Source organism: Sminthopsis crassicaudata, chromosome 5, assembly GCF_048593235.1.
Source record: "Sminthopsis crassicaudata isolate SCR6 chromosome 5, ASM4859323v1, whole genome shotgun sequence".
Lineage (NCBI taxonomy): Eukaryota > Metazoa > Chordata > Mammalia > Dasyuromorphia > Dasyuridae > Sminthopsis > Sminthopsis crassicaudata.
The window spans coordinates 297722686-297744699 of record NC_133621.1 but is presented as its reverse complement, the minus strand read 5'-3'; positions in this window follow the sequence as shown (position 1 = coordinate 297744699).

The following is a 22014-nucleotide window of genomic DNA, read 5'->3' as shown; positions in this document are numbered from 1 at the left end:
CCTCGAGAAAAACTTCCTTTGTCTGTTCCCTAGTGAAGTGAGCTGCCCGGGAGGTAATGGCTTCCCTTCCTTCTCTTTAGGTCAGATGATGATTTGTCAAACCTTTGCTCAGACACAGATTGGAGTCAGGGACCTCGCAAATCCTTTTCATTTCGGAGATTCTATGAAAGTCACCAAGTGGGACTCATCCTGAACTATTTGCTCAAGAGACCCAGAGTTTAAAGCAATGCACTGACTGGCTATAAAATAACCCTTTCAAAGACTCCTAGTCACCCCAAGGTCTGAGACTGGGATGTGCACTAGCTTTTTTTTTTTTTTTTTTTAATAAACTCTCACCTTGATTCCCAGCTGGGAATATCATCGGATTGATATTCCGATTGCTCGATCTGATGATTGGGTCCCTAGAATGGATAAAACCTCCGAGACCACCCCTGTCAGTTTTTCAGAAATTAACACCCAAAGAGTCACTCACTCAAGCTCATATAAATAGTATTAGAGGCAGTATTTGAACCCAGATCCCTGAGGCAAGGCTTCATCCATTGAGCAAGACCTGAAAAGTGGTGAAGTCTCAAAGTCTCAAGACCAGAGCCATCAAGTTGGTCCCTCTGGTTTCTGGGATTCTAGTTTCCCAAATTTTAAAATGATTCTGTGGGGCAGAGCCTTTAAGGGTCCCCTTGCAAATCCCAAAACCAGAACTGCAGGCTTCCCTAATGATGGTGGTCAGGCTGGCCTACACACCCTCCCCCATGCATGGCCCTGCTTTCTTCCCCACCCCCACCCCCATGCATTTGTTCAGACTATTCCTTAAGGCTGAAATGCCCATCTTCCCACAATTCCCATCCCTGCCTATGGAATTCCTCCCCATCCTTTAAAGGTCAGCTCAAATGCCAAAGCCTTCAGGAAGCCCTCCCTGATCCCCCTGTGGGGAATGACCTTTCTCTCCCCCAGATTTCTCCTAACGCTTTGTTTGCATGTTTCTTGCACTTAATTTTGTATTTTATATTGCTGCTCGAATCCTCTGTGGGCCTCAGTTTCCTTATAAGTAAAATAAGGGTTTGAATTAGAGAATTTCTTGAATCCCTCCTAGTTAGGATATTCATATTCTAAAGTACCTCCCAGCTCTGACACCCCCTGTTCTAAGCTCCCTCCCAGCTCTGACATCCCCTGTCCTAGGCTCCCTCCCAGCTCTGACATCCCCTGTTCTAAGCTCCCTCCCAGCTCTGACATCCCCTGTTCTAGGCTCCCTCCCTTCTCTGACATCCCCTGTCCTAGGCTCCCTCCCAGCTCTGACATCCCCTGTTCTAAGCTCCCTCTCAGCCCTGACATCCCCTGTCCTAGGCTCCCTCCCAGCTCTGATACCCCCTGTTCTAGGCTCCCTCCTAGCTCTGACATCCCCTGTCCTAGACTCCCTCCTAGCTCTAACATCCCCTGTTCTAAGCTCCCTCCAAGCTCTGGCATTCTATATTCTAAGGTTTTTCCCAGCTCCCAGTCCCAGAAGCTTGCATATGGAGAGTGTTAATACTTACAGATTAGAGAGGATGACACAGGAGCAGCTCACTCATGTCAGCAAATACCCACATGCTCAGCAAAGGGCTGTTCTGGACACCTCCCCTCTCACTGACTGGGCCAGGGCTAGGGTCATGCCTGTGAGCAATTATCAGCAGTGGGGTCCTGGAGCGAGGGCCGCAGTGCCCTCCTGTCTCCCATTAACACTCCTCACAAGTCAGATGTGCGGCCGGGCTCAGGACAGCTCTGAAGCATGCTAAAGCCACTCCATGCTGCCTTCACGCGTGGTTTCTGCCAGAATGGCGTTAATACCTTAGAACTGAACTCCGCCATTGAATTGGGAAACCTGCTGTCGGGCTCCAGCCCGGCCCATGGCTCTCAGCCTCAGCCAGCTCCTTAAAGCTCCCGAGCCTGTTTCCCAACATGCACTAGACCTTATGCTCCCCGCTCAGCCCAGCTCAGTCCTTGGCTCTGGGAACGCCTTGCCCGCTTCCAGATTAGAACCAGCCAGCTGCGAAAAGCCTTTTCTCATCTCCCCTTACCAGGTTCTAGCCCTAGAACCTCTCCTGGAACTTTGTACTTATCTCACGGGTATTTTCTTATGTTTTTAAAATTCCCACCACTTCTCAGGGTGGGAATGTTTCCTTTTTGTCCCCCACTTTGTCCCAAGGCCCCCACTTTTCGGACATGCTTAATAAACAGTCCTGAGCACAGGGCTTCGAGCACAGAAGGTCCCTCTATCAGAGCTAAGTGAAGTCTTGGAAAGATCCTTGGGGTTTAGAGGCAGAGGACAGGGGTCATAGCTACACTGACTGCCTAAGCTGGTGAGCTCAGGCCTGGGTCCCAGCTGTAGAGGGAAAGTGTCGGACCGGCTTTCCAGCTCTGAATCCTATCGTCCTTTGATTGTGATTGCCCAGGAGACCGCTCTCATTTTTGACATTGTCTCACAGAAGCAATCGCCCCTTGCAACATTGTCTCACCTAAGGGGAGGAGGGGGTTTGGGGATGTTGGGCTAAGTTTAGATGTAAACTTTGTATCTGGGCTGTCCTAGCAATGGGGGAAAAAAAGGAAAGGAGAGGAAAGAAGAGGAGATGAGAGGAGAGGAAACAAAAGGAATGAAAAGGAAAGGAAAGGAGGAGAAAAGGAGGAAGAAGGAGACAAAGAAAGGGGAAAAGGAAGAAAGAAAAGAATGGAGGGAAGGAAGGAGGGAAGCAAGGAAGGAAGGAAGAAAGGAAGAGAGGAAGGAAGGAAGGAAGGAAGGAAGGAAGGAAGGAAGGAAGGAAGGAAGGAAGGAAGGAAGGGAAGAAGGGAGGGAGGGAGGGAGGGAGGGAGGAAGGGAGGGAGGAAGGGAGGAAGGGAGGAAGGAAGGAAAGAAGGAAGGAAGGAAGGAAGGAAGGAAGGAAGGAAGGAAGGAAGGAAGGAAGGAAGGAAGGAAGGAAGGAAGAGAAGAAGGAAGGAAGGGAAGAAGGGAGGGAGGAAGGGAGGAAGGAAGGGACAGAAGGGAGGGAGGAAGGGAGGAAGGGAGGAAGGAAGGAAGGAAGGAAGGAAGGAAGGAAAGAAGGAAGGAAGGAAGGAAGGAAGGAAGGAAGGAAGGAAGGAAGGAAGGAAGGAAGGAAGGAAGGAAGGAAGGAAGGAAGGAAGGAAGGAAGGAAGGAAGGAAGGAAGGAAGGAAGGAAGGGAGGAAGGGAGGGAGGAAGGGAGGGAGGGAGGAAGGAAGGAAAGGAAGGGAAGAAAAAATGGAGTAGTTGTTGCATGCAAAACATGAATTACTGAAACAAGGAAGCTGCGTACACTAAAAGCATGGATGAAAGATACTTCTGGGAGCAGGAGCTCCAAACTGCGGTCCATGAACTTGTTGAATCTTTTATATTTCACTAGTTTCCTTTGTAATTTGTATTCTATCTTGTGCATTGTAAACACTAGTCTAAGAAGAGGTGCACAGGTTTCGCCAGCCTGACTGCCCAGAGGGTCCAGGTCACAAAAAAGATGAAAGACCTTTCTGAGAGGAAGCCATAATGTTTACCTGTGACTGCTTAATTCAGTTCAGCAAGCGTTCCTTAAGCATTCTACTGTTTCCTAGTTGTGTGACCTTCTGCAAGTCCACCTTGCTTGTATAATAAGAATGCTAAACATAGAAGCTGTTGCTGACCTTAGAGCTCTGATCCTAGGTGACTTTTCCTCCTGCACCTCAGCTCTCTGTAAATTGAAGGGGCTAGACTAGATGACTTCTGACCTAATTCCCATTTAGAGCTTGGGTCCAGGGATTTATCAAAAGGAAGGGTAGGGCTGGACGTGATGGCAGCATGGCGCCATGGATACCAGTTCTTGACTCTTGGGGAGTTATTTCCTTTCTGTGGGCCTCGGTTTTGACATCTGTGACTTCTGAGGTCACTTCCAGTCCTAAATGATGGTTCCGTGGTCTATGAAAATGAAGGGGTGAATCTCACTGGTAGGTGATACAGGGGACAGATACATGGGATTTGGATTCAGGAAACCTTTCTCTGTCCCTTATTATCTGTGTGACTTTGAGGCAAGTCATTTCCTCCGCTCTCTGGGCCTCAGTTTTCTCATCTGTAAAATGGAGTTAGGTGGTCTCTTTAACTCTTTCCCTAGATCTTACACTTTGGTAAACTGATGTCCTTAGGAATGGTGACCAGGGCTCTTCCATTTGGCCAGCATAGTCCACTCACAAGGCAGCACTTAACTCTGAGAAGAGGTAGAGGAGTTTAGATATCACAGATCAAGCCCAGCAAGGGCTGCAGAACGAGACCAAAGGGCAGGATTACGGAACTCAGCAGCCTCGGTCTCTCTGACTCTCTCATCTCCCGCCTGGCTGCCTAGGTCACCCCTTTGAGCAGCCAAGAGTGGCGATGGCCATGCCTCAATGCCCAGCTTGATGAGTCCCAGCTGCTGCTGCTGGCGCCTGAGGACAGGGAGGGGAGGGAGAGGAACGAGTCAGAGAGGCTCCCGGGTTTGGGCCTGGGAGGTTGGGAGCCTGGAGGAAGACAAAGCAGGGGACAGTGTGACCAGTCTAATGTGGGACACACTGTTCACCAGGACCCGTCATCACCTCAATTCTGTTCCTTCTGTTCCCATTTCCTGAGGTCTCACCCAATACTCAGTCCCTATACCTAACATAAGGTGGTTGGCTCAGGCACCTGTTCACGGAGAAAGCAGGAAGAAAATACAGCAAAGGGACAGGTGGATGACTTCCTCACTCCAAAGAACAAATCCTTGGAGACACTTCCCTAACACTCTCAGGACTGGGGCAGTTTTCAGATTCTCCAGCCCTCTTTGTCTGTCAGAACAGCCCCCGAACCTGCACGCCACCCAGAGGGGGGTCTGTTGCCCACTCAGAGCCGGTTCCACAGGATCTGTCAGGGATCTCAGAAGCCATCCATCCCAAGCTCTGCATTTAACTGATTGGGAAACCGAGGTTCAGAAGGGTTGTGATCACTCGTTAGTGTCAAGGGTAGTATTTGAAGTTAGATCTTAGAGTTAAAGGCTTGGGAAAGGCTTCTTGTGCAGGATGTGATGAGCCCAATTTGGCTGGAGTATAGAATGTGTGGCAAAGGAGAGCAAGGTTGGAAAGGAGGCTGGCTCCGAATGGAGGTCTGTAACTTCTTAAAAGGAAGCTGCCCCATTAAAGGGAAAGCAGGTTATGCTCTGATGTTAAGGATGTATAGAAAACCAGAGTGGCAATGTGTGTATGTGTGTGTGTGAGTGTGTGTGTGTATTGTGAGTGTGAATGTATGAGTGTGTGTGAGTGTGAATGTGTGAGTGTGTGTGTGTGAGTGTATGAGTGTGAGTGTGTATATTTTTGTGTATGAGAGTGTGAGTGTGGGAGTGTATGAATATGAGAGTGTGTGTGAGTGTATGAGTGTGAGTGTGTATATGTTTGTGTATGAAAGTGTGAGTGTGGGAGTGTATGAATATGAGAGTGAGTGTGAGTGTATGAGTGTATGAGTATGAGAGTGTGTGTGTATGTGTGTGTGTGTGAGTATGAGTGTGTGAGTGTGTGTGTGTTGTGTGAGTGTGTATGTGTTTGTGTATGAGAGTGTGAGTGTGTGAGTGTATGAGTGTGAGTGTGTATGTGTTTGTGTATGAGAGTGTGAGTGTGTGAGTGTATGAGTGTGAGTGTGTATGTGTTTGTGTATGAGAGTGTGAGTGTGGGAGTGTATGAATATGAGAGTGAGTGTGAGTGTATGAGTGTATGAGTATGAGAGTGTGTGAATGTGAGTGTGAGAGTGTGAGTGTGGGAGTATGTGAATGTGAGTGTGAATGTATGAGTGGATGAGTGTGAATGTGTGTGTGTAAGAGTGTATGTATGAGTATGAGAGTGTGTTTGTGTGAGTGTGAGTGTGGGAGTGTGTGAATGTGAGTGTGAGTGTGAGTGTGAATGTATGAGTGAGTGTGTGTGTATGAGAGTGTGTGTGTTTGTGTGAGTGTGTGTGTGAGTGTGAGTGTGTGGATGTGAATTTGAGTGTGAGTGTGAATGTATGAGTGAGTGTGTGTGTATGAGAGTGTGTGTGTTTGTGTGAGTGTGTGTGTGTGAGTGTGAGTGTGAGTGTGTGAGTGTTTGTGTGTGAATGTGAATGTGAGTGTGAGTGTGAATGTATGAGTGTGTGTGTGAGTGTGAGTGAATGTGTGAGTGTATGAGTGTGAGTGTTTGAGTGTATGAGTATGAGAGTGTGTGTGTTTGTGTGAGTGTGTGTGTGTGTGAGTGTGAGTGTGTGAATGTGAGTGTGGGAGTGTGTAGCATCAAAATCTACCTAGAGGATGCTACTGCCTTTAATCCCAGGAGGAATTTCGACATTCCCGTCACAGGGGCCGCTAGCCCCTGCTTAGGCAGCAGTACCGGGTCTGCCTCACCCATCGCAACCCCAGACTGATCTCCTGGGCCTGGGGATCAAGGAAAGAGCATTCTTGGGCCTTTAGCTGCCTTTATACAAAACCAATTCATTTTCTGCCCCACAGTGAAGGAACGGTGATACTGAAGGAGCCACAGCCTTTCAGGTGTCTCATAAAAATAAGAGAGTCCAGGGCTCCGTGGAACGGCTCCGAATTTCCCATTCATTTTATTCATTCAAAAAGGCTGTTTTTATTAAGCAGCTACTGGGACTAAGGTTTTGAGCTGGTCTCTGTAAGAGGTTCGAAGGCTTCTTTCAAGCATTAAAGGGCTGTGATGTGGAAAAGGGAAGAGCTTTGTTCTCTTTGACCTCAGAAAACAGAGCCAGACACACTGGGGTTAAGTTTCAGAGAGAGACGGGGTTAGATTCTATGAAAAACATTTTTTGAAACCGTCTTCCTTATGATTGCTTGTCATGCATAATGTAAAGGGGATTCTCAGTCAGGTGTGGGATGAACAAGGGCAGCGAGGATGTCTTTCTATCTGCTCTCTGGGTAGCTAGATGGGGCAGTGTTTAGAGTGTCAAACCTGGAATCATGAAGACCTGAGTTCAAATCTAGCCTCAGATACTTACTAGCTGTGTGACCCTGGGCAAGTCACTTGCCTTGGTTTCCTCTTCTGCAAAATGGCAAGAACAATCCAGTATGATTGATATGATATCAGAGAGTCAGACGTGACCAAAATGGTCAAACAACAAAACATGGAAATAACCAGATAGACTTGGAGTCTTTTTCAGTTTTTAGATTCTATAATTATTTGAAAAATTCTTGAATACCCGTATGAGCTGGACCCCATCTCTATTTGAGTGTACAGAGCAGAACAAGATATGGTTCCCCCAGTAGTTACTGAGATCATTAGGAGAAGCGGGTGATGTAATTAACAGAAAGTGGCTTCCAAGACAGAAGCATCTGAGTTCGAATCCTGCCTCTGACGGGCACTGGACAAATCACTTTTATCTTTCAGAACCTCAGGCTTCTCTCTAGATTATAAATTTCAGAAAAAGTGCTAACACACACACCAAATTTTCTCACCCAGAGGGCTCCCTCTAGTAATGAAATTACAAGTCCAGGAGCTCTCCTGTTTAGAAATAGAGTAAAAGAAGAGAGCTTGAGTCCTCAGACTCCCTCCTGCTGACATGTTCTAGTCATGAGAGGGAAGGGATAGAAACCCATCGGCAGGTCCTTGGGGGCGGGGGAGCCTTGCAATCCAGCTGGGGAGACCAGACAAACCCCAATGAAAAAGCACCTGGTGGCCCAATGCAAATGAGATCGAGTTACCATAACAGGATTATTAATTACCATGGAGTGGCTTACTTAGCTAGATGAGGCTGGGGTACAGAATGTCAGGAAAATGGGCTGATGGCAGCTCTGTCCCTAGAGAAGCTTCTGGCTGAGATCAGTTCACCCCAAAGCTACAGCTTAGAAAGGGCCAGAATCAGACCTCAGAACCAGAGCAGCGGTCCTCATTTCTGAGAAGCAAAATACTTTCTCCCCAGAGCCCTTGGAGAGTGATATAGGTCTGAGGATCACTAATCTTCCCCCAACTTTCCGGAAGAACCCATGGATCACCGTGGGAAGACTATTAGATCTAAAGTCAAAGAGAGAAGGGAAAGAGAACCAGCATTTATTAAACAGCTACTGGTGCCAGGCAGTGTGATAAGCGCCTTATGGATGTGATCTCATTTGATCCTAATAATAATCCCTGGAGATAGATGCTATTCTTATCCCCATTTTACAGTTGAGAAAACTGAGGCAGAGGTCCTGCCCTAGATCACACAGCTAATGAGGAGTTCCAGATGACCCTAGACAATCCACTTCCTTTCTCTTATGATGTAAGGAAAGGGCTTTTATAAATCCTTCTGTTTTTAAATCTACGGATCAAAAGTCTTTAATGACTGATGAAGATGATCCTGGGTCCCAGAAGGCAAGACTTTATGGGCTTGTAGATTTGGAACTGGAAGAAATCTTCTGGCCCATCTAGGCCTTTTTTTTTCCTAGATAATGAAAATGAGTCTCTTCTCACTACACTTCCCTAGGAAGGCTATTAGCTAAATGACACGGTGAGACAGCCAGTGACTTGAATTGTGGAGACAAAAAAAAAAAACAAACCTAGCTAATTCAACCTCCTCTCCCACTGCCAAACCCTCTGTTTGTATCTTAAATGGTGGGAATTTTTCTCGAGTTACCTGGATAATGATTTCAATTGTCCACCGTCAAGAAGAGAAGTAAATAGAGTTGTTTCAGGGCAGGCAGAGACCCAACTGCACACAAAAGCATTGATTCTATCAGTATAGAATGTGAGGCTAAAGAGGGAGGAAACATTGGCCAGAAGTGGAGGGGGGAGGGGAGCCAGTTTCCTTCTATTCCAGCTTAATAGCATCAGTAAAAAGGAGCAGGGCAGCAGCATCCTAGGCTCACAGATGGAAAGGCCCTCAGGGATCACCTACGCTAGCTGCCCTAGTTTACAGAGGAAGATGGAAGAGTATTTATTAAGCACCTACTGAATGCCAAGGACTGTGCAAAAGATTTTACAGATATTATCTCATTTGTATATTATGATCCCTTTTTTATGTATATATATATATATATATAAAACATTTTATAAATATATTTATATTATAGTCAAGGAAATTAAGGCAGGCAGATATGAAATGATTTGTCGATAGTCACGCAGTAAATGTTTTGGGATGGATTTGAACTGCTTCCTTGGCTCCAGGAGGCAAACCTCAAATTCCCCAAAGAGTGGAGTCATTGTCTATGATCACATAGTGATCAAGAAGTCATCAGCTTGCACATGTTTAATCTGTATTGGATTACTTGCTGTCAAGGGAGGGAGAAAAATTTAGAACATGAGGTTTTACAAGATGAATGTCTATGATCACATACCAGCTCTGGAGTCAGGAGGACCTGAGTTCAAATTCAGCCTCAGATATTTACTAGCTATGTGAACATGAGCAAATCACTTAATCCCAAATGCCTTAAAAAAAAAAAAAAAAAAAAAAAAAAAAAAAAAAAAAAAAAAAAAGACATTGCATGACCAAATGGCCATCTTTTTAAATGTAATAATCTGTTGGCCTTGCTAATAAAATGATTAAATTGTTCCCCCCCCCAAAAAAAAAAGGACACAAATCCAAGTCAAAGGATCAGAAATTTCAAACTGGACTTTAGGGTTATCTAGAACAATTTCATTGGAACCTAGGAAAATGGAGTTGCTTGCTCAGTCACACAGTTCCTTATAAAAGCAAATACTGGGTTGTTTTTTTTTTCTTTATAACTCCATTGTCTAGGTCAGTGGCTTATATACCACAGATGCTTAATAGCTATTTAACACAATAAATGTTAAACACTGAATTCACACAATGTCAAGAGGACTCAAGAAAGATCTCCACCACACTGAATATAGTCCCTCAGGTTTATTTCGAGGAAGACACAGACAAGATTCACACAGGACATGCAAGCATGGATGCATCCACATTTGCATTTTCAAGGGAGTAGCCACACCTCTAAATCACAGACACATTGTAATGTTGGAGAAACAAATTGACTGGAATTTAATTAGCAAAGCTATTGCATCTCACATAAAAAAGTACTGTCCGCATTTTACTGATGCTGGTGATTTTGCAGACTATATATGTCTAGATAGCTAGATAAAGAGAAAAAAGAGGCAGACAGAGAATGAAAGAATGGAAGCGGGGAAGGAGAGACAGAGAAAAACAGCGAGACAAAAAGACAGAAACAGAGACAGGTACAGAGAGTAAGAGAGAGAGACAAAGGCAGAGGCAGAGAGAGAAAGACTGCGAGAAACAGAAAGAGAGAGAGAAAGACTGAGAGAAACAGAAAGAGAGAGAGAGAGAGAAAGAGAGAGAGAGAGAGAGAGAGAGAGAGAAAGAAAGAGAGAGAGAGAGAGAGAGAGAGAGAGAGAGAGAAAGAGAGAGAGAGAGAGAGAGAGAGAGAAAGAGAGAGAGAGAGAGAGAGAGAGAGAGAGAGAGAGAGAGAGAGAGAGAGAGAGAGAGAGAGAGATTTCTACAATCACTGTAGAAATTACCCAAGATAATATCCAGCCCTCGGCCCTGCTGATTAGCCTATACTTGAAACATCTTTCTGACACTCATTATCTTCCCACAAGTCTTGAATGCAATAATAGGAAAAGGAACTGCTACTCAAACATAATGTCCTAAGGAAGGAGCTAAGGATTCCAGCTCTAAGAGGACCTCAGGGGCCATTAAATCCAATCCTGTCATTTTAAAAAGAAGGCTCCTTAATGAAATTAAGTGACTTAAGCAAGGTCACACAGAAAGTTAGCACCACAGATGGATTGTGAACACTTTTTTCTACTCTACTGCTTCCCACAGGTTCAGAGATATAGAGCTAGGGAATTCAGTGTCCATCTAGTCCAAATATTCTTAATCCAAGATAGATTTATAGAGGTCCATGGGTATGAGTGAGGAAAAGCCAACATTTTAATTTTCATCAACCTCTAACTGAAATTGAGTATTTCCTTCTATTTTTATTTGTTAAGAACCACATTATTCTGAGAAGAGGTTAATGGGCTTTACCAACCTCAAAAGAGAATAACATAAAAAAGGTAAAGAACCCATTACAAAGCCCAACCTTCTCATTTTATAGATGAAGAAACTGAGATCCACAAAACTGAGACTAGTCAATCAGTCAGCAAGCATTTATTAAGCACTTGCTGTGTGCCAAGCTTTATGTGTTAAGCCATGGAATACAAAGGAACTTACGATAATGGTGAAGACAATATGCAAACAAATATGACATAAACAGGATAAATTAGACATGATCTTGAGGGGGACATCAGCATTAAGGGAGACTGGGAACTTGAAAGAAGATGGGGATATCAAAAGGAAGCAATTAGGATTCCAAGCATGAAGGATAGATAGTGAAAATGCTTGGAGTCAGGAGATGGAGTGTCTAGTTTGGGGAACAGTAATGAGAACAACGTCACTAGATCACAGAATACATTGGGGAAGGAGAAGACATTGACAAGGAGTAAAAAAGATGGAAAAGGTAGAAAAGGACAAGGATATGGAGACTTTAAAAGCCAAACAGAGGATTTCTGTTTGATCCCAGAGGTAATGGTGAATCTATGGAATTGATTGAGAAAGATAATATGATCAAATTTGTTCATTTAGAAGCTCATTTTAATAGCTGAGTAGAAGATGGGCTGAGGAAGGTAAGGATGAGCTTGTGGCAAGGAAATCACCCACCAGGTCACTGCAGTAATGACGGCAGGAAGTGAGGAAGGTAGCACCAGGGTGCTAGCAATGTAGCAAGAGGGAAGGGGGAATTTCTAAAAGATGCTCTCAAGGTAGGAAAAATCACAGAACTTGAGAACTGATGGGATATGAGGGAAAGGGAGAAGATAAGGATAAGATGTCTTTAAGATCACAAAGCTAATAAGGGAAGAAGTAGAATTTGATACCAAACTCTGGTGCCCTTTTGGGACATCTAGGTAGCACAGTAGATAGAGATAGGAAATCAGGAAGACCAGAGTTCAAATCTTATCTCAATATTTACTAGCTGTGTGATTGTGAGTAAATCACTTAACCCTATTTGCCTCAATTGCTTCATCTAGAAAATCATCTAGAAAAGAAAATGGTAAACCATTCCAGTATCTTTACCAAAAAAAAAAAAAAAAAAAAAAAAAAAAAAAAAAAAAAACCCTCTAAATAGGAGATCACAAATAGTCAGACATGACTGAAATAATAAACAACAAATTTCTTTGCTGGATTTATCTGATGCTGAAACTATCTTCTTATTACTTTGTTGCATTTTTTTCCCTTGCTCCTAATTGGCACTTAGAAGGCAATGTAGAATAGTGGATAGTCTGAAAAACCAGGGTTCCAATCCTTCCTCAGATACTTATTAGTTGACCCTTGGAAAATCCATTAACCTCCCTCAGCCTCAGTTTCCTCAGCTGTAAAATGAGGGAATTGGGCTTTGTGGTCCCTCCTGGTTATGTATCTATATTGTCTGATCTGGAGTGTGAGGCTCAATTTAGCAGAAGGCAGATCTACTCCCCTAGCTGGGTACCTATCCAGACCTGGCTCATGTAGCCTCTGGGTCATCCAGAACAAATATTTAATCCCTGGCTGCTTCCCTTCTACCATTCAGCACTCTCCTGGGCGTCCTCTCCCTGTCCCCAGTTAGCAGAACTGAGAAAACTAAAGCAATTTAGACAGCTCCAAAAGACAAATAGAAGTAGGAAAGTAAAGGGACTGCTGGGAAGAAGGGCAAGGAGAAATGACATATTCCAAAGACAAATAGAAATTATTCGGTCCTGAGGAAAGAGAAATTGTTGTAACATACCTGGGGAACTTGGTTTAAGGTAATCTCTGTGTATTGAAACCGATAGGTTTGGTAGTAGGACCACAGAGCCTGGAAAGGACATGGGTTTGAAATTCTAGTTCTGCCAACTTATTACCTATGTGAACACATCATTACCCCTCCTTCAGCCTCAGTTTCCTCTTCTGTAAAATGAGGGTGTTGAACTCCAGGATATCATAGGTTGTTTTAGATTCTCCATCTATGATTTAATTTTTTGAGCTTCTACTATTTTAGTTTCTCTGCACTGGGGTCCATGAAGCACATGGCTTTACACATTTGTTCTGGGGAACCAAATCAATGATTTCTTTGGTTGTAAGGAACGCTCCCAGTGAGGAATTTCCATTTTCCAATGATTTTACTCTGAAACTTAGAATCCCACAGGAGAATGTTGAAAACTATCTTAACACATAATTAGAAAAAATAAAATATTATTAAGTGAAAAAATAAATCAAAGGATCTATGGCAAGCCAAGTTTCCTCATATGCTACAACTCCTCTTTCCTTGATACAGAGTAGATTCTATTTGTTAGTATCTGGGGCACTGCGGAAATTTAGTGACTTGCCCTGTGTCAACTAATCAATCAATAAGCATTAATTAAGCACCTACTATGTGCCAGACACTGTGTGCTAAGAGTAGGGAATGGTGCAAAGGTAGAAATAATAGAATTTGGCAATAGATTGGATATGGGGGTTGAGAGAGACCATGTGCTAAGAGTAGGGGATGTTGTAAAGGTAGAAATGATAGAACTTGGCAACGATTGGATATAGGAGTTAAGAGAAACTGAAGAGAGTAGAAGGATACCTGTGTTGATGCCTGAGTAACTAGGAAGAACATTATTAGAAAAGTCAGAAAAAGGGGAGAAGCTTAAAAGGAAACCCTTGGACTGCCTATAGGACTTTCAGTTCAAGATGTTCAATAGACAGTTGGAGATGTAAAACTGGACGTCCAGAGAAAGGTAAAGACTGGATTGAAGGACTTGAGAATCAGCCACATAGAGACAACAATTGAATCCATAAGAACCGATGAGATCACTGAGTGAGACAGTATAGAAAGAGAGAAAAGGGAGAAGGGCAGACCTTCGAGGGATAGGCTCTTGAAGGATAGTGGGAGAATCTGGAAGAAGATTGGGCAAAGAACACACAGCCAGATGAGAAATATAAGAGAGCAGGAGAGGAGGGCTTATGTAAGAGAAGAGAGTGATTTACAGGGTCACAAGCTGCAGAGGAGTTAAGAAAGATGAGGACCACAAAAGACCATTAGATTGAAGAATTAAGAGATCATAAGTAACTTGAGAGAGAGAGAGAACAATTTCAATTGAATGATTGGGTCTAAAATCAGACTATAAGAAGAAAAGGAGAAAAAAAACCAGATTGAGGCACCCATTGTGGGCAGCCTTCTAAAGGACTTTGACTACAAAAGAAAAGAGACAGAAGATGATTGCCATTGAAGCTGGTCAGATCAAATGAGGGTGTTTTGAAAATGATGATGTTGGGATATGTTTGTAAATAATAGGGAAGCAGCTGGTAACTAGGTTTCAAAGACTGATGCTAAGCAAAAGAGTGGGGATCATTTCAAGGACAATCTGCTGGAGAAGACAGAATAAACTGCGATTACTTGTCCATGTATAGGGGATGGCCCAGGCCACAAGGAGGACCACCTCCTCATCCCCACCCATGATCCAATGACCCGCCCGGTCAGTTCACCGAGGGTAACAAATGGCGAGAAACTCTTTGCTTGAACTCCTATCCCTTGATCTATTTGATACCTGCCCGCCGCAGACCCTCTTGGGGCTGGAGGACTGTGTGTTGCTTACTGATGCTTTCCACCTCACTCTCCCTGACTCCATGCTCACTTCAGAGAATTAAGCATTCCTTGTTCCTGCCTCCCACTGAGCCCTCAGATTGATGACCCCTTGAACTCTGGCTCGGCTCAGCAGGGCATCCTGCCTTTTCTCTCAGATCCCAATACCAGCCTGGCATCTTTCTCCAGGAGGGCTGGTCCTATTGATTGAACTCCTAATCACCAGCATGCATTGCCCATTCCCTCCCTTTCCCTTTCCCCAGCAAGGCAAGAATTGGAAAGCAGAGACAGAATGTCTCATAGAATTATTCTGGAGCCCGTAGAGGGCCAGAGGGAAGGTACAAGTGTGCACAAAAGAAGCCAGAAATAATCATCTGCATATCAGGAGGCCATAGGCCCTGGTGTAACTGGGGAAGCAGCATACACAGGGACAAGAACAGGGTTCAAGTCCTGCATCTAATGCTTGTAAGACTTTGAGCAAATCACCTACTGGACTGCTGTTTCCTCATTTGTAAAATGAGCTGGGGAGGGAAATGGCAGAACACACCAGCATCTTTGCCAAGAAAATCCCAAATGTGGTCACAAAGAGTCAGATGTGGCCAAACAACAAGAATAAAGTTATTTAGTCACCTCCCCCTCGATAACTCTCAGATCGCTCCCATCACCATTCTCAACTGCAAAATGAAGGGGCAGGAGTAGGTGAACTCTGAAATCACTTCTAGCTCTAAATCTCATGAATAAAAAGGCCAAGGGCATTTTCCCATCACCCTCTCCCCACAAGAAACTTTAGTTTACAAAGCACTTTCAACACAACCACCTTACAAAGTAAGAAGGCAAAGTATTAACATCTTCATGTGGCAAGAAGGGAAACTGAGGTTCAGAGTGGTTAATAATTTGGCCAGGATCATCGAGTAATAAATGGCAGGGCCTAAAACCCTAAACATGGCTTTAAAGGTTCATGGATTGTAACGAGCTGTCGTCTCCAGACGCTGCTGAATCGCTCTCTGGGAAGAGATCTGCTGTGTCAACTCAAATCTCTTGGACAGATTCTTCTTCCTGTAGTGAACTGTTGTCCAGACAACCTGAGTTCTCACCTAGTAATCCTAACAGTGGATCACCCACTCCAATCCCTATTTTACAGGAGGAAAAATGGAGGCTTGGAGATTGGAGGTAACATGCTCAAAGTCAAAAGTGGGAGAATTGGAGGAGTTCTCCGACCCCAAATCCAGAATTACTTTTTTCCTGAGATAATTGGGGTTAAGTGACTTGCCCAGGGTCACACAGCTAGGAAGTCTTTAAGTATCTTGAGATCTTCTGATCAGGTTCTCCTGACTTGAGGGCTGGTGCTCTATCCATTGTGTCACCTAGATGCCCCAAATCCAGAATTATTTAACAGTAGCTGTAAGAGCTAGATCAGGGAATCATATATCACACATTTAGATATGAAAAAGGAACATCTATTTTTTAAATATCATTTTTAAAGTGGGGAAACTGAGGCATAGAAAGATGAAATTGGGCTTTTCCCAGGGTCACACCACATGTGGCAGGGCCAGGATTTGAACACAGTTCTTTGACTAGAAATCCAGCAGCCTCACCATGGCATCCAGCTTCCTCAGGTATGTTACAACTCCTGCCAATGTTTCTCCCAAGCATACGAGCGGAGCCCTGCTTTATTGAAGCAGCCAGCTTGGCAATGTTCTCCCCACACTGGGTGCGGATCCTAGATCCGAAAGCTTTACTTTTCACACTTGACATATTCAGATTCAGTGGCTTTTATCCAGAGTAAATTAAGGCTCTTAAATGTCAGAATGTTTTTGTTTCTTTTGACATTCTCTCCATAGGTCAAACTGCTTCTAAAACAGACATGTCTAAAAAGCTGTCTAAACCCATGTCTCATTATGGCTTTTTAGGAAGGCTCGAACATCAAGGGCTGTGTCAATGCCAATATCACCCCGGCCCTTCAGCATGGGGAGTCATGCTTGGAGCCGTTCCCATAGAGAAGGTTTACAAACCCAGTGCATGAACCCCAGGATCTCAGAATAAGATCTCAAGCAATCAGCTTGTCCATCTCCTTGTTTCTGGCCAGATGTTATGTCGAAAGGATTCCAAAATGTCTCTTCCTTAAAGGAGCCTCTCTGCCAGGAGGGTCTTCCATCTGCCCCCATCTTCTTTATTTTTAGTTTTATTCTTTTGTTTGAACACAGCTTTCTTAGGTATGTAACCTCAATTATGATTATCTTGAAGGTTATGAATGACCAGAACAGAAGATAGTGCAGTGCTGTACAAAGAGGGAGGAGGAAGAGGAGGAGGAGAGGAAGAGGAAGAGGAAGAGGAGGAAAAAGATGAGGAAGAGGAGGAGGAGGCAAGTTATGAGAGACAAGGAGACAAGACAGAGACAAATAGAGACAGAGACAGAAAAACAGAGACAGAGAGACAGAGAAAGAGAGAGACAGAGACAGATAGAGAGGTCTTATGCTGCAGACAAAAGTGTTCAAAGATGAAGAAAAAGACTTCCTGGGTGTTGGATAGTCTACAATGGAAGATTGTTAAAAGAAAATGAAATGGGACTGGGCTGCCATTTGCCCATGTGAGAGGACCATAAGATATGGAACTGGAAAGCCATATAGTCAACCTTCTCGTTTTACCGATGACTAAACTGAGTCCCAAAGAGGAAATGTGGCTTTCTCAAATTTGTTTAGATCAGTGGGATCAGATGGTAAAAAGAACCTCAAAGGACATCTCGTCCAAGCCTCTCATTTTATAGAGGAGTAAACTGAGGCATGGTGAGAGAGAATGACTTGTCCAAAGTCAAACAGGTCAAATAATTAATCTAGAATTGAAAGGGACCTCAAAGACCAGCTAGTCCAACCCTTCCCTGCCTTTTATTTTTTGACAGATGAGGAAGCTTTATCCCAGAGAATGCTCATATCAGTTAGATCATGCATGTTGTATTCAACACCTGGAGTCAAGAAGACTTTGGTTCCAACCTACTTCTAACACTTTCTAGCACATGACCATGGACAAGACCCTCAGATTCCGCCTCTGCAAAATGGGATTATAATAGAACCTCACAGGGTTACTTTGTAGTTCAAATGATTTAATATATATAAAGCCCTTACTTTGTAAACCTTTCAGCGCTGTAGAAATGTGAGCATTTATTATGTAAGTACCCACACTTCCTGCTATCTGATGCCCCTAAAGAGTCTATCAGAAACTTTCATGCTACCGGCTTCTACTCGCAGTTCCCTTATCTATAAAATGAAGACGTTGAATTCACTGACTAAGGTACCTTCCAGGTCCAAATCCTAGAATCCAATAAACTCAGCTGTTCCACACAGGAGTCAAGAGGAACCTTTCTCCTGCCAGGTTTTGACAATTATAGCTGTGCTTACATCTTGGAACAATGGAAAGATCACTGGTGATGGAGTCAGAAAAACTGGATTCAGATCCTGCCTTTGTCACTAATTAGGGATGTATGTATATATCTATGTATGTATTTGTATACACACATACACATCTTTGTTTATTTGTTTGTTAAGGCAATTGGAGTTAAGTGACTTGCCCAAAGTCATATAGCTTGCAACTGACAGAAGTTTGATTTGAATTTCCATCGTAACATCTAAGGGTCCCTGTAAATACATTTATTTATTATTTAATATGTGCCAACCACTCAAATGCTGGGTATACAAAAGCAAAGACATTCCCTGCCCTCAGAGAGCTCACATTCTAATGAAGGGACAAAACATACTTAGGGAGGTGGGGGCCAAGAGGAAACTCTTTGGTGTTTAGGGGCATGAGATTGAGTAATACAACCCCGTCAAGAATAATGAGTCATTTTGATCCTGGTTCCAAAATAAGAAGGAGAAACCAATTGTACAAAAAAGCATTGGTCAGACTGTAGAAGAGAAGGGCATATAGAAGAAACAGGAGGAAGTGAAGTGTGATCTTGGATTTATAATCTCTTCTTTCTTTGAGCATCAATTTTCTCACCTGTAAAATTAGATTGCTAGACTGAAGGATGTCTAAGATATCTTCTAGTTCTATTTTTATAAGCCTAATCATGAAGCCTACAAATAAATTATTTTCCTTTATAATTTCCTGTATATAGTTCACCAATTCACCAAATTCTTATAATATTCCTCTTTATATCTAAATCATGGATTCATTTTGATTTTTTCTTGGTAAATGGCATTAGATATTACTCTATGTCCAATTTCCGCCAGATTGTTTTTCAGCTTTCCAGACAATTTTTACCAAATAATGAATTCTTATTCAAAAATTTAAGTCTTTACACTTGTCAAACACAAGATTTACTATGGTCATTAGCTCCTGTTAATTGTATGTCTACTCGGTTCCACCAATAAAACTATTTCACTCAGAATTTTGGCTTTGGACAAAGCCCCTGACTCAATCAGATTCTGAGTTTGAAATTCTCTTGTACTCTTAGATTTTTCTTTCCCAACAACTTTATTGTCCCCTGTACCTTTAATTTGTATTTTTGTCAGATGGAATCATAGCCATGGATTTAGAATTGGAAGGGATCTCAGAGACTATATAATCCAATTCCTCCCATTTTACAGAGAGTGAAACTGAGGGCCAGAAACAAACAATTTTGGGGGATCATAAGAGCATTAGCTTAAAACCATACACAACTTTATAAATCTAATCTGTCACTTTAAAGGTGGGGAAACCCTAATGTAGGAAAGTTAAAAGATTTGCTCAAACATAGCAAGTGACAGACAGGATCTCAACCCAGGTGACTCAGATACTTACTAGCTATGTGATCCTGGGCAAGTCACTTAACCCTAGTTGCCTCAGTTTCCTCATCTGTAAAATGAGCCGAAGGCAGCATCTTTGCCAAGAAAACCCAAATGGGAGAAAGAGTCCGACATGTCTCAAATGCTGAATAACCACCACTTCTGCTTCCAAAACCAGTGCTCTGTCCATAGTAAAGAGTTTTTTTTTTCCTTTTGTTTCCTGAATTTCTTGAGAACCAAAAACTATATCAATGATCTATTTTTTCTGAGCATTCGGTTGCTTACTTTTTTAGGATGGGGATTTTTTTTAAGAAACCAAGATCCCTCTGGAGCTGTTTGGAAGTCACAGCCCATTTTCTGCAGCACCTGGAAGAGCCTAGTTATCCTTTACAGGAGGGATGCCCTGGAATTAGTCCCCTTTGGCCTTCCTGCTCTCCTCTGAGAATTGGGGATTCTTGGTTTTTGCTGTCCCCTTTCTTCACCAGGAAAAATACAGCTAGAGGCACCGAGGCTCATTAGTGTGGCTAAGCCAGGGCAGTGCTGGAGCACACATTCTCCAGTGGGAGAGATTTCCTGGGAATTCTCCCCAGCTGGATAGCCAGGGCCCCCGTTAACAGGCTGGGATCTATTACCCTCCTCAAGCACATCCCAAGAGCCCAAATTGCGGGTCATTTTCTCCTACCTGGCCCTTGTGTTTTATTTCTGCACGGATTTTCATGGGCCAAACAACCAGTTATAGCTGAGAAAGAATAGACCTAAATAAAAACGAGATAGAAATTCGGTGCTTCCCACAGAGAGCAGCTTTCCCATTACCCAGAGCAATGCATGAACGCTGAACGATTTCATTAAGGTCAGCCAGGCAAGGGACAGCAGCGGTTTGATGGCTTATCCTCCTGACTGGCTGAGGACGACTGAATTTCAGAATGAGGCTGCGTACAGAGGCAGAGGGGTCCAAAATGAGGAAGGCAGGAGCTCGCTGCCCCGCTCCCCTCCCTCCCCTCCCATCCAATTCCCCTTCCCCTCCCCCTTCCCTCCTCCCCTTTGCTCCCCCCTCCTCCTCCCATCCACTTCCACCTCCTCTCTAACTCCCTTCCCCCTTCTCTCCTCCCCTCTTCCCCCCTCCTCTTCCCATCCACTTCTACCTTCCAATTCCCCTTCCCCTCCCCCTTCCCTCCTCCCCTTTGCTCCCCCCTCCTCCTCCCATCCACTTCCACCTCCTAACTCCCTTCCCCCTTCTCTCCTCCCCTCTCCCCCCTCCTCTTCCCATCCACTTCTACCTTCCCCTCCCCCTTCTCTCCTCCCTTTTGCTTTCCCCTCCTCCTCCCATCCACTTCCACCTCCCCTCTAACTCTCCTTCCCCTCCTTCTCTCCTCCCCTCTGCTTCCCCCTCCTCCTCCCATCCACTTCCACCTTCCAATTCCCCTTTCCCTGACTATCCTCCTCCCCTCAGGCCACAGCTGGAGACTTTATGCTCAGAAAGGCAGCTCTGCTGAATTTTGGAGTCAGAAAACTCCAGATGCAAATCCCACAAAAGCATCTTGAGTCAGAGGATGTGGATTCAAATCCTGATTCTGGTGATTATATATGTGTGTGTGTATATATATATGTATATATGTATCTCCTTGGACAATTCATTTTACTTCCCTCAGGCTTTGTTTCCCCTTCTGCAAATAAGGGGACTGAACTAGTCTCTTTCTGAGATCCTTCCAAGTTCTAGAAGTACCCAAGGCTGTTCCAGAGCCAGCTAGTGAGTTCTGCTTATTAAGTTTTCAATGTAAGCATTTATTCTCAAAGGCTAGGAATCAAAAATTGATTTACTGTTTTGTTGATTGTCTAGACAATAAATGATGGGCAGATTTAAGTGTTGCAGGGTAAACCTAAAAGTACATCCTGAAAGCAATTTGTAAAACATAAAGCAAAGTAGAAACATGATATTATTTCTCTCCTCAGTGCCACATGTTAAGAAAGACAAGTTTGAAAGGAAATAGTGGAAGAGGACCCGGTCATACAAGGGGAAGGGAAGGGAATAAGCATTGCCTTAGGAGCTGCAATGGGCCTGGCACCTTACTAAGCATTTGAAGTATCAACTGAAAGAACTGGAGGTGTTTAGCACGGGGAAGAGAACATTTGTTGGGAGGGTGGGAGGGAGAGACTGGAGGGATATGCTAGTTCTTCTCAAATATCTGGAGAGCTGCCCTGGGAAAGAGAGACTAGACTTGGTGCTGTCCAGAGTGCTGACATTTTCCTCTCGACCTGCTTCTCATCTTCAGGGGGTTAGCCTCCATTGTCCAATACCTCTTCCTCCTCCAGTCAATTACCAAGCCTTGTCAGTTCTGCCTTCATAATATCTCTTGCATCCATCCCTTTCATTCTCTTCACATGGCAACTCTCCTCTCAACTGGATTACTAGAACAGTCTCCGAGTTTGTTTCCATTCCTTCCACCTCTTCTCTTCCATCTCTTCCATCCATCTGCCGAATAGATGGCAAACTGATACTTCAACATAGATGCCACCAGGCCACTCCAGTGCTCAAGAAGTTTCAATGGCTCCCTCTTGCTTCTCAGATATACAAATTATATATACTATATTAATATATATGTTACATTATATATTATGTATATTAATATACAAATTTTTCTGTCATTGAAAGTCCTTTGCAATCTTGCTCCCATCTATTTTCCAAACTCCCTCCTTC